This window comes from Aquarana catesbeiana, linkage group LG06 (genome assembly GCF_042186555.1).
Source record: "Aquarana catesbeiana isolate 2022-GZ linkage group LG06, ASM4218655v1, whole genome shotgun sequence".
Classification (NCBI taxonomy): domain Eukaryota; kingdom Metazoa; phylum Chordata; class Amphibia; order Anura; family Ranidae; genus Aquarana; species Aquarana catesbeiana.
The window spans coordinates 105,263,599-105,271,167 of NC_133329.1; positions in this window are offsets into that span (position 1 = coordinate 105,263,599).

Here is a 7,569-nt window from a genome sequence, read left to right on the forward strand (position 1 = left end):
TTGTTGCAATACTTTCTGTCACACCATATTTGCGCAGCGGTCTTACAAGCACACTTTTTTTGGAAAAAATACACTTTTTTGAATTAAAAAAAAAAGACAACAGTAAAGTTAGTCCAATTCTTTTTATATTGTGAAAGATAATGTTATGCCAAGTAAATCAATACCCAACATGTCACGCTTCAAAATTGCGCCCGCCCATGGAATGGCGACAAACGTTTACCCTTATAAATCTCCATAGGCGAGATAATTCTACAGGTTGCATGTTTTGAATTACAGAGGAAGTCTAGGGCTAGAATTATTTCTCTCGCTCTACCAATCGTGGCGATACCTCACATTTGAACACCGTTTTCATATGCGGGCGCTACTCATGTATGCGTTCGCTTCTGCATGGCGAATCCGCCGCAGAGACCACTCTTATCCGAAAGCGGGCGAAGAAGAGGATACTGGGGTTTTGGCAGCTAGCTGCTGCCATAACAACGAGATTCCTCTTCAAACTTAGGACGTATATCGGCGTGTGGCGGTCCATAAGTGGTTAAAGTCCTTTTAAAACTGTGTTCAGGGAGCTCGATGCAGGGCTCCATGCTTCATATATGGTGGGAGTGTCCAAGAATTAGGGGATTCTGGAACAGGGTGTTTTCCTTGCTCTGTTGAGTAACCGGTGTCTCTATCTTACAACAGCCTCAAATAGCCATGTTAGCATACCTCTGGGAATCCCCCGTCCTCTCTAGCTATTTTTTTTGTTTCTTTAGTTGCTAAAGTTACAGTTGCAGGTGCTTGGAAAACACCCTCAGTATCTCTGAGGTGGATGAAATATAAGGTTTCCTGGATTATAATCCATGAGAAAATAGCAAGTGTTATTAATAACAGACAAAGGCAGTTTGAGCTAACATGGGAACAATGGGCTACCCACAGTATCTCACAAAATTGAGTACACCCCTCACATTTTTGTAAATATTTTATTATATCTTTTCATGTGACAACACTGAAGAAATGACACTTTGCTACAATGTAAAGTAGTGAGTGTACAGCTTGTATAACAGTGTAAATTTGCTGTCCCTTCAAAATAACTCAGCCATTAATGTCTAAACCGCTGGCAACAAAAGTGAGTACACCCCTAGGTGAAAATGTCCACATTGGGCCCAAAGTGTCAATATTTTGTGTGGCCACCATTATTTTCCAGCACTGCCTTAACCCTCTTGGGCATGGAGTTCACCAGAGCTTCACAGGTTGCCACTGGAGTCCTCTTCCACTCCTCCATGACGACATCACAGAGCTGGTGGATGTTAGAGAACTTGCGCTCCTTCACCTTCCGTTTGAGGATGCCCCACAGATGCTCAATAGGGTTTAGGTCTGGAGACATGCTTGGCCAGTCCATCAGCTTTACCCTCAGCTTCTTTAGCAAGGCAGTGGCCATCTTGGAGGTGTGTTTGGGATCGTTATTATATTGGAATACTGCCCTGCAGCCCAGTCTCTGAAGGGAGACACATGTCACAGTACATGTTGGCATTCATGGTTCCTTCAATGAACTGTAGCTCCCTAGTGCTGGCAGCACTTATGCATCCCCAGACCATGACACTCCCACCACCATACTTGACTGTAGGCAAGACACGCTTGACACCATCTGAACCAAATAGGTTTATCTTGGTCTCATCAGACCACAGGACATGGTTCCAGTAATCCATGTCCTTAGTCTACTTGTTTGCAGCAAACTGTTTGCAGGCTTTCTTGAGCATCATTTTTAGAAGAGGCTTCCTTCTGGGACGACAGCCATGCAGACAAACTTAATGCAGTGTGCGGTGTATGGTCTGAGCACTGACAGGCTGAACCCCACCCCTTCAACCTCTGCAGTAATGCTGGCAGCACTCATACGTCTATTTCCCAAAGACAACCTCTGGATATGATGCTGAGCACGTGCACTCAACATCTTTGGTCGATCATGGCGAGGCCTGTTCTGAGTGGAACCTGTCCTGTTAAACCGCTGTATGGTCTTGGCCACCATGCTGCAGCTCAGTTTCAGGGTCTTGGCAATCTTCTTATAGCCTAGGCCATCTTTATGTAGAACAACAATTCTTTTTTTTCAGATCCTCAGAAAGATCTTTGCCATGAGGTGCCATGTTGAACTTCCAGTGACCAGTATGAGAGAGTGAGAGCGATAACACCAAATTTAACACACCTGTTCTCCATTCACACCTGAGACCTTGTAACACTAATGAGTCACATGACACCGGGGAGGGAAAATGGCTAATTGGCTAATTGGGCCCAATTTGGACATTTTCACTCAGGGGTGTACTCACTTTTGTTGCCAGCGGTTTAGACATTAATAGCTGTGTGTTGAGTTATTTTGAGGGGACAGCTAATTTACACTGTTATACAAGCTGTACATTCACTACTTTACATTGTAGCAAAGTGTCATTTCTTCAGTGTTGTCACATGAAAAGATTTAAGAAAATATTTACAAAAATGTGAGGGGTGTACTCACTTTTGTGAGATACTGTATGTCGATGTACCAAATACTACCTGTCAGGTAAATATTCCATCTCTGCGGTAAGGGCAGGGCTTTTTTTCAGCGGAAACGTGGGGGAACGCACCTCCAGCACTGAATGTATTCTATGGCAAGGTGTGCTGGAAGGTCAATTGATGCTGACTGCTGGGGGATCTATTGTCACTGGGGATCTATTTTTTTTGTGATGGGTCTATTGTTGCTGGGGTGGTACTTTGTTGCGGGGGGTCCATTGTTGCGGGGGGTCTGTCATTGTGTGTGGGGGGGATCTATTGTTGCTGTGGTGGGGTCTGTTGCTGCTTGGGTGGGGTCTATCAAATTCCATACAATTTAGTAGCACAAAATGATAGTTGGTTCTGTACTCTCTAAAAGGAGCGATACTGGGAGGTGGGTAGGGGGTGGAGCCAAGAGACAGTGTTCAGAGGTGGGTAGGGGGGCAGAGACGAAGGGTGACTCATAAGGGGGGAGTTCCTGCACGTATTCTGTGAGAAAAAAAGCCCTGGGTAAGGGTCATGGGTTGCTTCTTTTCTTCCTTCTTCTTTTATTCTGTCTCTTCTTGGCTCTATCTTTTTCCTTTATCTGTTCTTTGTTGTAGTATTTTGGTTATCCTAACACCTACATGGATACTATGAAGCTGACTGTTCTGTATTAGAGTTTATGATTTGACTACGGTTTATATGCTCTATAACACTGACTATCTGTGGCACTATGCAAAGTAATGTTTCTCTTCTCTTTTCAACCCATGGCATTTGTATTATTATTATACAGGATTTATATAGCACCAACAATTTGTGCAGCGCTTTACAACATGAGGGCAGAAAGTACAGTCACAATACAATTCAATACAGGAGGAATCAGAGAGCCCTGCTCGTTAGAGATTACAATCTAGGAATTTATATAATTTCTTATAATCGATTTGTCTATGCTTTCCTGAAACCCTATATGTAGCTCATCTACAGTATATGTGTCGTGGGACCATGCGTCCATTCTCACGCTCAGTCTATGCTGGGCAGAACAATGTATCTGTTTTTATTTGTACTGAAAATCAATAAAAATCATTGAAAACTACATGTCCATTTAAGACAACTCTCTGTGCAGGATGATAATGCGGTTGCATGATTTTACATAATCCCTTTCATGACTAAGCCTATTTTTGACATTTGGTGTTTACAAGTTAAAATCCGTATTTTTTGCTAGAAAATTACTTAGAGCCCCCAAACATTATATATATATATATTTTTAGCAGAGAATCTATAGAATAAAATGGCGATTGTTGCAATATTTTATATCACGCGGTATTTGTGTGTGTGCGGTGTTTTAAACGCAACTTTTTGGGAAAAGGGACACTTTCATAAATTTAAAAAAAAACAATGAGTAAAGTTAGCCCAATTTTTTTGTATAATGTGAAGATGATGTTACGCTGAGTAAATAGATACCAAACATGTCAGGCTTTATAATTGCACGCACTCGTGGAATGGCGACAAACTACGGTATCTAAAAATCACCATAGGCGACGCTTTAAATTTTCTTTACGGTTACCAGGTTAGAGTTACAGAGGAGGTCTAGTGCTAGAATTATTGCTCTCACTCTGACGATCGCAGCGATACCTCACATGTGTGATTTGAACACCGTTTACATATGCGGGCACGACTTCCGTATGCGTTTGCTTTGCTGCGCGAGCTTGCGGGGACGGGGGCGCTTTAAAAAAAAAAAAATTTCTCATATATTTTATTTTTATATTAATAAATTGTGTTTTTTAAAAAAAAAAATGATCACTTTTATTGCTGTCACAAGGAATGTAAACATCCCTTGTGACAGTAATAGGTGGTGACAGGTACTCTTTATGGAGGGATCGGGGGTCTAAAAGACCTCCAATCCCTCCTTTGCACTTCAAAGTATTCAGATCGCCAAAAACGGCGATTCTGAATACTGTATATTTTTGTAAAACTGGCGCCATTGGCAGCTGAGTAAACGGGAAGTGACGTCATGAAATCGCTTCCGTGTTTACTATTAGGAGGCTGGAACAAAGCCGCTCACAGCTTCGTTCCAGACTGTCAGTAGCCGCCAGAAGCGGCAGATTGGTGATCGGGCATCCCGATGGAACGGGAGGCCCGGTAAGAGCGGCAGGAGGCGGCGGGAGGGGGGACGTCCCCTCCCGCTCCTCCGGTATAACAGCCAACCGGCTTTTAGCCGCATAGCCGCATCGCTTGTTATACCTGGATAGCCGATCGCCGGCTCTAAAAAACAGTAACGGGATGATGCCTGCAGCTGCGGGCATCATGCCGGTATAACCCCCGAAAGCCGAGTACGCTCATCTGCGTACGCTCGGCGGAAAGGGGTTAAAGTGTTACTGAACCCAGGACTCTGCAATCACTATATCTGCTCTCCCACAGAACATGGAAATGCACGGAACAGTACACAGAACATGGAAATGCAATTATTTTAGTAAATATAAACTGCGAAATACCTTTTCTCATCAGCAGTATATAGCAGTCTTGTGACTTCTATCAGTGTCTGGTTAAAACTTGTAGGAGGAGTTTTCATTCTGCTCTGGCTGTCCTATGAGGCTGCAGGACCCCTGAGCCTCTGGCTGGGGCACACTAATCTATGTGCCAGCAGATTGAGAATGATGGTCACGTTCCGACATTTGTGCAGGTGAAACAAAAATGTCATGGTACTTGTTCAATGAAAAGTTGGTGCCAATCTTAAATGACAAGGTAAAAAAAAAATGTAAAAAGTCTAGAACCTATGGATAGCCAGTTATTTTAGGGGAGATTTTAATGAGATGCTATGGACAATTTACTTCTTCAAAATTGGCTAAATTAGGATTCCCTTTGCATGTGGGTGTCCATACCAGCTCCACTCCAACTCCCCACCCTGGCCTTTAATTCCCTGCTTTTTTCAACCTTTTAATTCTCTATACTACATTTTTATTTTCTGGGTCTTTTATCCTCGCAATACATGTCTTTTTTTCTGATTTATTCATTGTTGGAGGACTGTCCCCTGACTACGGACCTCCCCCATTATTATATTCATTATGTAAAGAAGGGGCACATTACCCTAGTAGATGTCAGATCCCCAAAGATATTTTGAATATATAGAGTATAGCCCCATTTGTTAGGATCACTCATTATAATTGAGCCAACTGGGGATATTGGCACATACAACATGGCTACTTGTTGTATCCATATTTGTACCTTCCTTTTATACCATCTGTCAAGACGTGTATAGATTAACCACTTGCCCTCCGAAAGGTTTTGCACCCTTCATGACCAGCCATTTTTTGCCATTCAGCACAGCTCTACTTTAACTGACAATTGTCATGCAATACTGTGTAGGACCCTCGTGTGATGGGAGTCACTTTGGGCGGGGGGCTTGTGGAAAATATGCAAATTAAATTTATATCATTTTTTTCACACAAATAGAGCTTTCTTTTGGTGGTATTGGATCACCCCTGGGTTTTTTATTTTTTATTATATAAGCAATAAAAAAACGAAGGTTGTGAAAAGAAAAACAATATTTTTTTGCTTTCTGCTATCAAACATATCCAATAGAATAATCTAATGTGTTCATGAATTTAGGCCAAAATGTATTCTGCTACATTTCCTTGGTAAAAAACAAAAACAAAAAACAGTGCCACTAATACAGTGAACAGTGCTAATACTATCCACTGTTACTTTGCTAGTTTTTATCTGGCTATTTTCATCCACTGATACCAACAATGGGGCACAACCCCCCCACCCCCCCAGAGGCACAGAACTCCACCCAATGTTTCAAAGATGGGGCACAATTCCTCCCTATTACACCAAAAATGGGGCACAATTCCTTCCAATTAAACCAATGATGGGGCGCTATTCCTCCCACTGACACCAAAGATGGGGCACCATTTATTCCCATTGATGTCAGGACCTTTATTACTCCCACAGTCGGGCCCCCCTTATGTCTGAAGGACAGTAAACTGGCCATTTGTTTAGAAAGTTTGGAGACCCCTCATTACAATATAGTAGTGCTCTTCAAAGAGAAATGATTATTTTAGCTCCTATTTAGAGCATTTGGAGATAAGGCTTAGAGCCCTTTCACACTGGAGCGGTTTGCAGGCGCTATTGCGCTAATAATAGCGCCTGCAAACCGACCTGAAACAGCCGCTGCTTTCATTCCAGTGTGAAAGCCCTGAGGGCTTTCACACTGGAGCGATGCGCTGGCAGGACGGTAAAAAAAGTCCTGCCAGCAGCATCTTTGGAGCGGTGAAGGAGCGGAGTGTATACCGCTCCTTTACCGCTCCTGCCCATTGAAATCAATGGGACGGCGCGGTTATACTGCCGGCAAAGAGGTGCTTTGCGGTGGTTTTAACCCTTTCTCGGCCGCTAGCAGGGGGGTAAAACCGCCCCGCTAGCGGCCGCATACCAACGGTAAAGCGCCGCTTACAATAGCGGCGCTTTACCGCCGACAACGCCCCCGCCCCAGTGTGAAAGGACCCTTAAGGTTTTAAGATATCACTTTAATGAATAAAAAGAAAAATGGTACAAGCAAAAATATTTATAGAAAAAGATAATACAAAATTAGACAATAACCTCAAAGTAAATGGGATGAAGAATGAAAAAGTACTTAACAAGGGTCCTGGTCCTATGGGTCTAACAGAATCCACTCAATGTAGTTTGAAGCCTAAGTTTAGTTACATTTTTTTAAATCAGCAGAAGGGATGGCAATTACATTCACACAGCTGTAATTTTCTGGTGCAGCGGGTGTTAATACAGCCTCCTCCATCCATAGAAACTGTACCACAGCTTCCATCAGTGAAAAGCTCTCTCTGAATGGAGGTTGGGCAGAATGAAAGGCCCACCTAAAACTTCCTAAAAAGAGAACGAACCAAGGGGTGGGAAGTGGGACTCCTAAAATATTTGATTATACGTTATCGACCTGTCCTTTAATATCACTTTTATAATTCTATTAATATTTCCAAATGCCCATAATATATTGGTTGCGTAACCATAAACTAATACAGAACTAAGTCACAAGTTGATAGAGACTAGTCATGCGCTATATCTTATGTGTTTCTTCCTCATTCCCCA